The sequence below is a fragment of the Rattus norvegicus genome, chromosome Y (genome assembly GCF_021556685.1).
Source record: "Rattus norvegicus strain SHRSP/BbbUtx chromosome Y, alternate assembly SHRSP_T2T, whole genome shotgun sequence".
Classification (NCBI taxonomy): domain Eukaryota; kingdom Metazoa; phylum Chordata; class Mammalia; order Rodentia; family Muridae; genus Rattus; species Rattus norvegicus.
Window position 1 is genome coordinate 12,892,305 of NC_141555.1, and position 13,376 is coordinate 12,905,680.

Consider the following 13,376-nt stretch of genomic DNA (forward strand, 5'->3'; position numbering starts at 1 on the left):
CTGGCTGAGCGCTCACAGAACAGACAGAATAAGGCAGAACGAGACAGAATCAGAGAGACTCTGGCTTGCTTTCCTCCCAGTGGGTGGTCGGTGGTCCCTGGGTGGAGGATCTCCTTTCCCGGCCAACGCACCAAATGAAAAGCTCTCAGGGAGAACTTTCCCTCGGGATGGAGACCCTCCAACTCTAAAGACCAGGCCGAGACACCACAGGATGCAATCAGCAAGAAGATTTGGTTTATTGTCGGGATACACAGGCACAGGCACCTGCGGGCGCTTCAGTCACTCGGGGGACTGGCGTGCCCCACGGAACCAAGGATGGGCTTTTTATAGGATTTTGGGGAGCAGAAGCAAGCATACAGAAGCAGATGCCTGTTTACAGGGATATAATTGGTGGATTCTAATATGGCAAGGGTTTAGCCCGGGGGCAAGTTTCCTAGCTACCTTCCTGAAACATAACAGCTGACTCGGCCCCCCAAGGGTTCAGCCCAGGGGCAAGTTTCTTAGCTACCTTCTTGGAACATAACGACTGACTCGGCCCCCCACCAGGGTGTGGGACCTCTCCCGGGGCTTTTTTTTTTCATTGTCAGGTGCTCAACGGAAGTCGTCCTGTTGCCAGGCCTTCAACCAAACACATCCTGCTTGGCAGCCACTGTGTACTCAGTGTTCGAACCTTTCCCTGAACCAGTCATCTTAAGTACAGCCTTACAAAATGGCGTTACTGCTGCTAAGCTGGGGTCTTTCACTTGCAGCGGAAAAGTTGGTCTTACCTGTGGTTCTGAGGCTCAAGTTTGCTCGTGGGGTACTGCCTAAGTCCTCTCCGCATCACCAGCAACCGGGAAGATCTGCGCCGCTCTTTCCGGGAGCCTCCGTGCACTAGGGTTCCAGATGGCGGTTGGTGTTTTCCTCTGGCATCTGGATGTTTGCAGAGTGCAGTCTATTCTGGTTTCCCAGGCGTGTCTGCCTCTCTGTACGTTTAGCTCTCCCTCCCATGGGATTTGGGTGCAGAGAACTGTTTATCCAGTCTGTTTCCTTCAGGTTCCAGTGGTGTTTCAGGCACAGGGGTCCTGCTGCTCCTGGGCCCTCCCCTACGGGAGCCCAGAGGCCTTATACAGTTTGCTCTTGGGCCAGGGATGTGGGCAGGGGTGGGCAGTGTTGGTGATCTCCTCTGCTCTTCAGCCTCAGGAGTGCCCACCTGACCAGGCGGTGAGGTCTCTCTCCCACGGGGTTTGGGAGCAGAGCGCTTTGATCTTTCATATGAACTATTGATGAACTTTGTAACACATGATCATGTATTCTGAAATATGTTAAAGCGCTGAGGACAAAAAGAAGACACACAGAAGGACTGATAGAGAAGGTCTGAACTGGAAGGACAGAGACAGATGGACTGAGCTTGAGAGGGGCTGTGCTGAAAAGTCAGCTTTGAGCTAAGGAGAACTGACCGAAGTAGAACTGAGCCAAAAAGATCTGGGATGAGAAGAAATGTAGAGATGAGTAACTTATGTAACATAAGAGAGCAATCTGCAGAATGCAGTGGAAAAGAGGAGAAAAGAAGAAGCTGGAAAGAACAGAAGGTGCAGGCAGGTTTCTCTTTACCATGGGACAGAAAAGGTCATTTCTTAGTAGCAATGCAGGCTTAGTCTTGTTAAAAGTAACAAGTCATTTCTTTTACAAACTTGGGTTTTATTCACTTAGCATTAAAAGGGTAGAAGCGATTTCTTTCTCTCTGTAATAAAGATTGGAGTCCATCTTTCTGCACTGGTCCTTGGTCTTTTGCTGCATATGTGTACGTAAGTAGGGATGTCTGTGTAAGTTCATAATTATGAGAATGTATTCATGTGTGTGTGTGTGTGTGTGTTTGTGTGTGTGTGTGTGTGTGTTTCTGTGTGTGTAAGTATGTATTTGTGAAATTGCACGTAAGTTGGGCCCAGCTGAATTTGAGTAGAAATGTATCAATGCGCATTTATTGAATCCATGTGGGAAATTATATATTTATGCATATTTGACTATGTGAAAGTTTTTACTTTTATAATTGCTATGCACTTCTCATGGTTTAATAGAAGTTTATTGCTCCAAGCTTCTCCCTAGCCTGACAAGCAAGAAGCATAAGGACAAAAGGGAAAAGGCTCCAGCAAGTAATCCTCTACTTTAACTTCTGCTGTTTAAGAATGAGGTGGTAAGTGCCAGAGACTGCAGTTTCTGGTCTCAGATGGCCCTCCAGTTACAGTAGCAAAGCATAGTGACTTAGACATAGATAAGTAAATCAGGTACAGTAACATAGTAACTTATAGACTTAGACAAGTAAACTTGTTATTATACAGCAACCCGAAATATCTTGTAAGAAAAAATCTTACCACATATCTCGTAAGACAAAGTCTTACTCTCCGCTAACATTCTTCCTCCTCAGCTGCCTCAAGAAGAACCAACAGGAGAAAGAAGATCAATCATAGTGCTGGTCTATGGCAAGGAGGTGTATTATTTCTTTAGGATGAAATGTTGTATTGATATTTGTTAAATATATTTGGTTCATACGTTGTTAGTTTTTTTGTGTTTTTGCATAGTTTCTCTTTGATAATCTGTCCATTTATGACACTGGGGTATTGAAGTCTCCAACTATTATTGTATAGATACAATGTATGCTTTGTGCTTTCGTAAAGTTTCTTTTATGAATGTGTATGCCATTCATTTTGAAGCATAATTATTCAGTATTGATTTTTTCTTGGTATATTTTTTATTTGATAAGTATGAAATGTCCTTCATTACATTTTTTCATAACTTTTGCTTGAAAGTCTCTTTCATTTGATATTAGAATGGTTATGCCAGGTTCTTTTTTGGGAACATTTGACGGGAAATTGTTTTCCCACCTTTCATTATGAGGATGTATTTGTCTTTGTCATTGAATTGTGTTTACTTAATGCAGCAAAATCCTGGGTCGTACATATATATATATATATATATATATATATATATATATATACACATATACACACACACAGTCTTTATGTAGAATTGAGTCCTTTCATGTTTAGTTTTATTTGGGACCAATAGTTGCTTTTTTTCTATTAATTTTTTTTGTATGATGTCAAATTATGTTTCTGTGACTATCTTCTTTAACTTCTTTTGTGTTTTTTCAAAGTACATTATTTTCTTGCTTTGTGTGGGGTTTAGTTTCCCTCCTTGTGCTGGAACTTTAGATCTATTATCTTTTGAAGGACTGGATTTGTGGAAATATATTTTGTAAATTTGCTATTGTCGTGGCATATCTTGGTATCTCCATCTATGTAGTTGAGAGGTTTTGTACTAGCAGGGCTGACATTTTTTTTCTTTTAGGATCTGTATGATATAAGCCCAGGATCTGCTAATTTTCATAGTCTCTTTTATGAAGTCTGGTGGAAATCTGATAGGTCTGCCTTTTTATGTTACTCGACCTTTTTCCCGTACTGTTTTAATATTTTTTTCTTTGATTTGATTTGTGCACTTTATATTTTGACTATTATGTAATGGGAGAAATTTCTTTTCTGGTCTAATTTTTTGGAGTACTCTATTCTTCTCATATGTTGTCTCTTTCTTTAGGTTAGGGAACATTTCTAGTATAATTTTGTTGAAGATATTTACTGGCCCTTCAAAGTGGGAATCTTCATTCTCTTCTATACCTATAATACTTAGCTTTTATCTTCTCATTTTGTGTGGGATTTCTGGGATGTTTTGGCTTAGGAATTTTTGGTGTTTTGTATTTTTTGACAGTTGTGTTTATGTTTTCTATGGTACCTTCTGTCTCTGATAATCTTTTCTATCTTTTATATTCTGTTGTGTGATGCTTGCATTCTTGACTCCTAATCTCTTTCCCAGGTTTTTGATGTCCAGAGTGTCTCTCTTTGTGTGTTTTTGTTTTTGTTTTTGTTGTTGTTGTTGTTGTTGTTGTTGCTGTTTAATATTTTTTCCTGATGGGTTGTTCAATTCCTCCACCAGTTTGGTTATGGTCTCCTGTAATTCTTTAAGGGATTTTTGTGTTTCCTCTATAAGGGCTTCTATCTCTTTACATCAGTTGTCCTGTATTTCTCTGATGGAGTTATTTATGTCTTTCTAAAAATCCTTTAACATCTTCATGTTATGTGATTTGAAGTACAAACATTTCTTTTTCTTTTCTGTTGGGTTGAGGGTATCCTAGCCTTGTGTTGGTGTGGGAACTGGGTTCTGATGATGTCATCTAACCTTGGTTTATGTTGCTTAGGTTGTTATACTTCCCTCTTGCCATCTGGTTATCTCTGGGGTTAGCTGGTTTTACTGTCTCTGACAATGGATTGATCCTCCTGTAAGCCTGTGTGTCAGCACTCCAGGGAGACCAGCTCTCTCCTGAAGGATCTTGTGTACCAAGAGCTGTGGATCAGGTTCAGCTACAAGGAATAGATAGAAACCAAAAGTATCCTGTAACAGACTGCCTCTCTGTTCCAGGGTTCTGAGGACTCCAGGCAGTTCCCTCTGAGAAGAGGTTGTCTCTCCTGAGCTCTTGAGTGGGTCAGTACTCCTGGAAATCCAGCCATTTCCTGGTGGGATCTGGGGACAGAGAGATAGGTACAGTTCAGCTCTGGGAACACAGCTCAGGATCGTCATGGTTTTTAATCTTTCACTGGAACAGCTCACAAAAGAAATTTGACTCAGTGATCATTAAGTGCCTAGGAATCATCATCTCTCTGTCTCTACAGAGATGGGACCACAAACATATGGCACCTGGCATTTTCACATGGGTGCTGTGAATTAAACTTAGGAATCTCATTCTTTCATGTCAAATGTATTCCCAACGGAGATAATTACTCAGTGAACAAAGTATTGTGTTGAATATGAAATAAACTATCTGTGACAAATTAAAATGTTATGCAATGTGAACTAGGTCATTGAATTGCAATATATTGAAGAAGATACATAATTACTACATGTTGGTCTAACCAATGCATGGAATGCATATTCATTAAAATGAAGAATAGTATAAAGTTTATTTTTAAAACTTACTTAATCATGTAATAAATAATAAGTCTCTATTAATGTGCCAGGTCCATAATAGTGGTATAGATTAGGAATCAATAAAAAGTATTATGAACTTTCTTTTATAAAAATTGCATTATAGTACAAGAAAAAGAAAGAAATGAATGCATAAATCAGTGTGTTGGAGTTGATAGTATGCAAGTAATTGAAGAATCTATTTTAGAAATAAGGTCATGGAGATTGTCCAAAGAAGTGACATATAAGTTTAATTAGAAGAAACATAATTGAACTATATTTTGCGCAAAATCACAGTAAATATAAGGTTGATAAAAGGACGAAGACCTTGACAAATCCAAAAAGTAAATATGAGAGTAGTTTGTATTGATTAAGAGATAGAAGAGCAGTCCAAATAAAGCTGACGCTTAGGCAATGTCACATATGGGAATATAGAAACAATATTTGAGAAATAATTTTTATTTACTGAAAATGTCTTATAAATCATTGAATAGTTTTAAATAGGTTTGTTTAACTCACTAAGTATAAAGAAAGGGACTCCGGTTACTTATGTATTATGAAATGATACACAGAATGATTTGAAGGATGTTTTTGAAGTCTATCTGGAAGTAGTGTCAATGACAATGAAAAAGATTCATATTAGAGAACTATGTTGGAAATTGATGTTTTTGGTAGAAGAATGAGGGTGAGGTGGGCAGGAATAAAATAAAGCCAATGTCTTTTTTTTCTGAGCAAATGAAAAAGTGTGGGTTTATTTACTCTGATGTGAAATATTTCATGATAAGTGGGTTTAGGAGAATTTTAAGGGAATTTTTTTAGATCGATTTACTTGAAGATGCTTGAAAGAACCTGTAACTCACTAGACATTCCTACTTACTGTTCATAGTTTGGTGATTTAAGCCATTACTCAGAACATTATTAGCTGTTATATAACAAAAAACATACTTTAATATCTGTATTTTTCAAATTATAGCCGAGAGTTCATATTTAATTAAGAGCAAACCTATAATTATACTACATGCTTATTTAGTGTATTCCAACAAATTATTTGCACATTTACTTACTACAAACATTTTGGATTGCAATTAGAATTTAATCCAAGGGGTCTGAGGATTTAGCTCAGTGGTAGAGCGCTTACCTAGGAAGCGCAAGGCCCTGGGTTCGGTCCCCAGCTCCGAAAAAAAGAACCAAAAAAAAAAAAGAATTTAATCCAAGTTTATGGGGACTGAGACGCTGTTTGATTAGAATTTAATAACTCATGAATGTGAATTTCAGCGAAAGAAGTCATTTGCTCAGATTTTGTAAATTTATAACCCCTAGAGGAGTAAAAATAGTAATAAATTCTAGCTCTTCTACTTTTTATCTTTAGTATTTTAATGTGTTACGATATACATGCAAAAATTCCTTATCCATATGATTTTAACTATAATATCCACTACTATGTAGCATATCAACAGTACTTTAAAACTATAAATAATATATGCTTTCAGAAAATTTTCATCAAATGAGCCAGAAATTCTTCATGATTTCAACACATCATGGGCATTGGGAACCAAATAAAACACAAATAAGGAAAGGCAGAAAATGATTGACACATGCACTGTTCTTGGTTTTAAATTTAGCAATCATGTGAGTTATAAGATAGACCTTTGAAAGTAGAGTCAATGAGAGGATGAAAAATACTGAGGAAGAGTAGTTAGATTGAATTCTTGCTACATGAAAGAAAACACTGGATCTGAACTTAAGGTACATTTTATAAAATGACCCTAGTGTTCTGCCACTATTTATTCAATGCTTTCGTATTTGATCCTATAATATATTCCAGAAACATATCAATGATTCTGGTATTCTTAATTAAATGAACATGCAGCTCAGCTCATTTAATATTCCAGATTATCTTAATGTTCTTCTGTATATTTGGATATTAAAATTAAAGAGAATTATTTTGACTAGAGTAAAATTTTACTGTTTGTTTATTACATGAGAGAAGAAATTATTAACAAAGTATGCATACCTGATATTTTTTAAAAAAGGTCAATAGAGGTTGAAACCGTATATGTAAGCTGAACCATTTATACCTTCTCCAAATGAAACTCATTGAAATGTCACTACACATATAGTACATAAAGGGAGTGATATATAGAAATAAAAACTTCCCCTATGCAGCCACAATCATCTATTATCCCCATGATGAAAGCCAATCCTAGGAAGAAAACATGGTACAGCCATATTGCAGGATAAATCAGCTTCTTTCAAAATGAAGATTGAGCTGGAAAATGATTTGAAGTAAGTATAGATAAGCGTAATGTAAATAAGTTTAATGTTATGAGACCTGGTTTACCTGTTATGGTTGCCTTATCCCTTTAACTTGGGCAGTCACATTTCTTTTTTTTTTTAAACTTTTTTTTTCTTTTTAATTATGTTAATTTTATTTTGATTAGTTGTATTTCAAGAATAATCAATACAAATATTAACAACCATGTGTTTGTTGAATTATTCACAATTGTATTAAAATTGAGCTAAGTAAAATAATGTTAGTGTTTTTTTTATTTTATTTTATTTTTTTATTAACTTGATGATTTCTTATATACATTTCGAGTGTTATTCTCTTTCCCGGTATCCGGGCAAACATCCCCTTCCCCCCTCCCCTTCCTTATGGGTGTTCCCCTCCCAACCCTCCCCCCATTGCCGCCCTCCCCCCACCAGTCTAGTTCACTGGGGGTTCATTCTTAGCAGGACCCAGGGCTTCCCCTTCCACTGGTGCTCTTACTAGGATATTCATTGCTACCTATGAGGTCAGAGTCCAGGGTCAGACCATGCATAGTCTTTAGGTAGTGGCCCAGTCCCTGGAAGCTCTGGTTGCCTGGAATTGTCGTACATATGGGGTCTCGAGCCCCCTCAAGCTCTTCCTGTTCCCTCTCCGATTCCTTCAACGGGGGTCCCATTCTCAGTTCAGTGGTTTGCCGCTGGCATTCGCCTCTGTATTTGCTGTATTCTTGCTGTGTCTCTCAGGAGTGATCTACATCCGGCTACTGTTGGTCTGCACTTCTTTGCTTCATCCATCTTGTCTAATTGGGTGGCTGTATATGTATGGGCCACATGAGGGGCTGGCTCTGAATGGGTGTTCTTTCAGTCTCTGTTTTAATCTTTGCCTCTCTCTTCCCTGTCAAGGGTATTCTTGTTCCCTTTTTAAAGAAGGAGTGAAGCATTCACATTTTGATCATCCGTCTTGAGTTTCATTTGTTCTAGGCATCTAGGGTAATTCAAGCATTTGGGCTAATAGCCACTTATCAATGAGTACATACCATGTGTGTCTTTCTGTGATTGGGTTAGCTCACTCAGGATGATATTTTCCAGTTCCAACCATTTGCCTACGAATTTCATAAAGTCTTGTTTTTGATAGCTGAGTAGTATTCCTTTGTGTAGATGTACCACATTTTCTGTATCCATTCGTATGTTGAAGGGCATCTGGGTTCTTTCCAGCTTATGGCTATTATAAATAAGGCTGCAATGAACATAGTGGAGCACGTGTCTTTTTTATATGTTGGGGCATCTTTTGGGTATATGCCCAAGAGAGGTATAGCTGGATCCTCAGGCAGTTCAATGTCCAATTTTCTGAGGATCCTCCAGACTGATTTCCAGAATGGTTGTACCAGTATGCAATCCCATCAACAATGGAGGAGTGTTCCTCTTTCTCCACATCCTCGCCAGCATCTGTTGTCCACTGAGTTTTTGGTCTTAGCCATTCTCACTGGTGTGAGGTCAAATCTCTGGGTTGTTGTGATTTGCATTTCCCTTATGACTAAAGATGTTGAACATTTCTTTAGGTGTTTCTCAGCCATTCGGCATTACATTTCTGCTCTGTTAAATGAGACGTTTCCACCTCTTTGCCCTCACATATTGCAGTTTGTCACATGGTCCTCAGGATATCCTTATACCTTGTATTTTTCTTCTTGGAAATTTGAAATGTTCGTATTTCCTAACTTCGGAGACAGGGTTAGAAGCAAATGGGAAGTGAGTGACATACGTACCATAAGTTCTGTATTATTCCTGCAATGGGGGTTGAGGATGGGTTACTTGAGGTGAGCAGAAAGTAAAGGTGCTGCTTTATATGAAATATTTTCTTACCTCATTCTGTGCCCCTGTAAATGGCCCAGCCTTATCTGACAGGCATGGCCATGTTCCTGTCACTGCTCCCCTGCCTTTCTCATGCAGTTTCTAATTTTAGGTCCTGCTTGCCACTCTAGGTTTCATCTTGACCAGATTCAGTTCATTTTCCAGTGCTCCTGCTCTGAAACATACACAAGTTAGTTTTTCTTTTGTTTCATATTCAAACTTTAAATGTTTATGTTGGTTTTTGTTTAACCTGTTTTATGGAAACCTTAGAGAAGAATTATTCATGGATGTCTGTTTTGATTGCAATGAGAAAATAATGAAAAAATATCTTTTTAATTTTACAAGACTTTTTCATGTCTAAGTTTTTCTATTACATAAACCCACCATGCTAGTTTATCTCCCTGTCTTGTCCTGAGTTCTTTCTTCCCATTGCTACTTGGATACTGCCTCTTAGGACTTACTGCAGAACCAAAAATGCTGGCATACACGAGGAAGGAATTGTTTCTTCTACAGTTTTCTAACCCTTTTTTAGATGTATCTTCCTTATCTTGAGCTATTTTAATTAATTTAGATCATTGTACTCAATAGTATAGTACTATAGTGCTTGGGCCTTGAAAATATCCGTTATTATTGCCTTGTCATAGTTTTACAGCTCAGGGTTGGGCCTAGTTACATTTTGGAACTTTAGTCCAAGAAGATTGTGAACTTCAAAAAAAAAAAAAAAACTAGGCAGCAACTATCAGTACTTTCAAATGGTACTTTAATACATGAGGGCTATAAAACCTTTAATAAATCATGGAACAAGCAGTCTGAGATTCCTGTTTCTCTAAAGTACCTGACAAACATTAAAGGGAGAAAGACCATGGTCCACTCAGTTTTGTCTTCACATAGGGTGCTCAAAGGTGACCTTGATTTTGATGCCTTTTCTCGTTAGAACATAAAGTAGTTTGTGGTAGTTTGCAGTAATTGTTTGCTTCTATTCATTTACCCTTTTGTTATTGTTTTTTGTTTTTTGTCTTCATTATTACTATTAGTTCCATAGTTCCCCACCTTGTATAGATAAAAGGTGGGATCAGTCCAACTATTATTATTCTGGGGAACAACCCACAATTTTGGAAACAAATGTTCGCAATTATATAGTTCACCATGGTATGAAATTCTTCCTTTCCATCACTTTCTTGTAGCAACATAATTCTTTACTTCCTCTTCAATTATTTGTATTGATCACCCTATAATCCCATTATGTATCTGTGTGTAGGGGTGAAATGGATTCTTTAAATTTTCTGTGGTATGTGGTTTTATTCTTCCATTAATTATTTCCGACCACCACATGAGCACAGCACACTACCTGGCATTATAGCATGCTGGGATCATTGGAGAAGGGTAGTGTGAAATTCATCATTATTCTTTGTTTCAGAGATTCTTATTTTTAATAAGTAATCCATCCTATAGAAATAGCCAATTAACTCTTGCTTTCTCCTTCATATATGGCTGCTACTATGAATACATTTCATTTTTCAATTGATAATAATAAAATCCCATAAAGACACGAATATACATAAAGAGCTAAAAGTATTCACAAAGAAAAATGCATTTAAAATATAGAAAAATATAAATAAAATGAGATCAAAAGTTATAGCCAGAAATTATGAAATTAAAAATTTCATTATTTGGGTTAGGAATTTAGCTCAGTGGTAGAGCACTTGCCTAGCAAGCGCAAGGCTTGGGGTTCGGTCCCCAGCTCTGAAAAAAAAAAGAATAAAAAAAAGAAAAAATTCATTATAAAACTACAAATTTGTAAGGTTAGAAATACAAATATATATATATATATATATATATATATATATATATATATATATTCAAGCAAAGAGGAAAACATTACATGCAATGTATGGACAAAGAGTTAACTCAAATGTAGTATATAAACCAAGATTGGAATGTAGCACTCACTCTTTCTGCTGTAGAGGCAAAAATGGAAGAACTACCACTTGGTTTAAGCCAGTCTTTATTGCATAGTGACACACTATCAAGAAAGATGATGTTTCAATAAAAACTCATAAATAAATCATAGTTAATTTAAACAAATACAAAAATTAAAAAAAAATGTAGAAGAACAGCCTTAGTCCATGGTGATCTGATAGGATGCTTAGGATTAATTCAATATTCTGGTATCTATTGAGGTCTGTTATGTGATTTAGTACATGGTCAAATTGGGAGAAGTTAAAATGAGGTGCAAAGGAAAAGGTATATTCTTCTGATTTAGGATGAACTGTTACCTAAATATCTGTTAAATCCATTTGGATTTTTTAAGTTATTAAAATAAATTCTGTTATTTTTACCATATCTGTTTAGTTTCAGTTTGCATAAATTGTCCGTTGATGAGAGTGCAGAATTGAAGTCCCCAACAATTTATTGTGTGTGGTGCAATATTTGCTTTGAGCTATAGTTATGTTTCTTTCATGAATTTAGGTGTCCTTGCATTTGAAACAAAGTTCTTCAGAATTGAAAGTTCATCTTAGTATTATTTTTTCTTTGACAAGTCTGGTTACCTTTCTTATCATTTTTGATAACTTTTTGTTAAAGTCCATTTTATTCAATATTAGAAAGGCTACTCAAGCACGTTTCTTGGGGACATTTGCTTAGAGTTTTTCTCCAGCCTTTTACCCTGAGATGCTCCGCCTTTGTCACTAAGGTGTATTTCCTGTATGCAGCAAAATGTTGGGTCCTCTTTACGTATTTAGTCTCTTAGTTTATGTCTTTATTTGGGGAATTGTGTCCATTGATGGTAAGAAATATTAAATGAAATGGACTGTTGCATCCTGTTATTATTGTTGTTAGAAATGGAATTACAATCGTGTGGCTATCATCTTTTGGGTTTATTGAAAGATTAATTCCCTAATTTTTGCTAAGGTGTAGTTTCCCTCCTTGTGTTGGAAGTTTCCATCTACTATCATTTAGGGTTGGATTTGTGGGAAGATATTGTGTACATTTGTCTTTGTCATGGAATGTCTTGGTTTCTCCATTCATGGTAATTGAAAATTTCACCAGATATCCTAGCCTGAAGATCCAGGAATGAATGTACACATCTATGGTCACTTTGTCTTTGACAAATGTGCTAAAACCATGAAATGGAAGAAAGACAGAATTTTCAAGAAATTATGGTTCAACTGGATGTCAGCATATAGAAGAATCAATTATGTAAACAAACTCCTGGGGGGGGGGACAAATGATCATCTTTTTAGATACTGATAAAAAATTAAAAAAAATCAATATTTCTTCATGTTATAAGTCTTGGAAGTTATCAGGTATTCAACACCCATACATAAACATAGTAAAATCAATATTACAAAAAAAAAGTTGCCAACGTCAAACTTACAGAGAAACTTGAAGCAATTCCACAAAAATCAAGAACTAGAAAAAGTTGCCTAATCTCTACTTACTCCATCAATAATACTGGAAGTCTTATCAACAGAAAATATACAAATACACGAGGCAAAACAGAAAAATTTAGAAAGCAAGAAGCTAAAATATCACGGATTTTAGATGATGGGATTGTATATTTTAGTACCCCAAAAATTCCACCAGAGAACTCCTTCAGCTGATAAACAACTTCAGCAAAGCAGCTGGATGTAAACTTAACTCAAACAAATCAGTAGCATTCTACTTAAAAGATAAACAGTTTGAGGAGAAATTAAGGAAATGTCAGCCTTCACAATAGTAACAAATAGTAAAAAAATACTTCAGGTTGACGCTAACCAAGCAAGTGAAAGTTCTGTATGACATCAACTTCAAGTGTCTCAAGAAAAATATTGAAGAAGATCTCAGAAGATAGAATGATTTCCCACGCTCATGCATGAGCAGGGTTAATAATGCATAAATGGCCATCTTGCCAAAAGCAGTCAACAGAGTCAAAGCAATCGCCATCAAAATTCCAACTCAATTCTTCACAGAGTTGGAAAGAGCAATTTGAAAATTTATTTGGCATAACAAAAACCCCATGATAGAGAAAAGTATACTCAACAATATAAGAACTTCTGGGGGAATCACTGTCAATGACATCAAGCTGTATTACGGAACAATAATAATAAATATTGTATGGGGAGGTACAGAGACAGGCAGGTAGATCAATGGAATATAATTGAAGGCACAGAAATGAAGGCACACACCTATGGCCACTTGATATTTGACAATGAACCAATACCATCCAATGGACAGATAACATTTTCCACAAACTGTTCTCATTCGACTGGAGGTTAGCACGTGGAAGA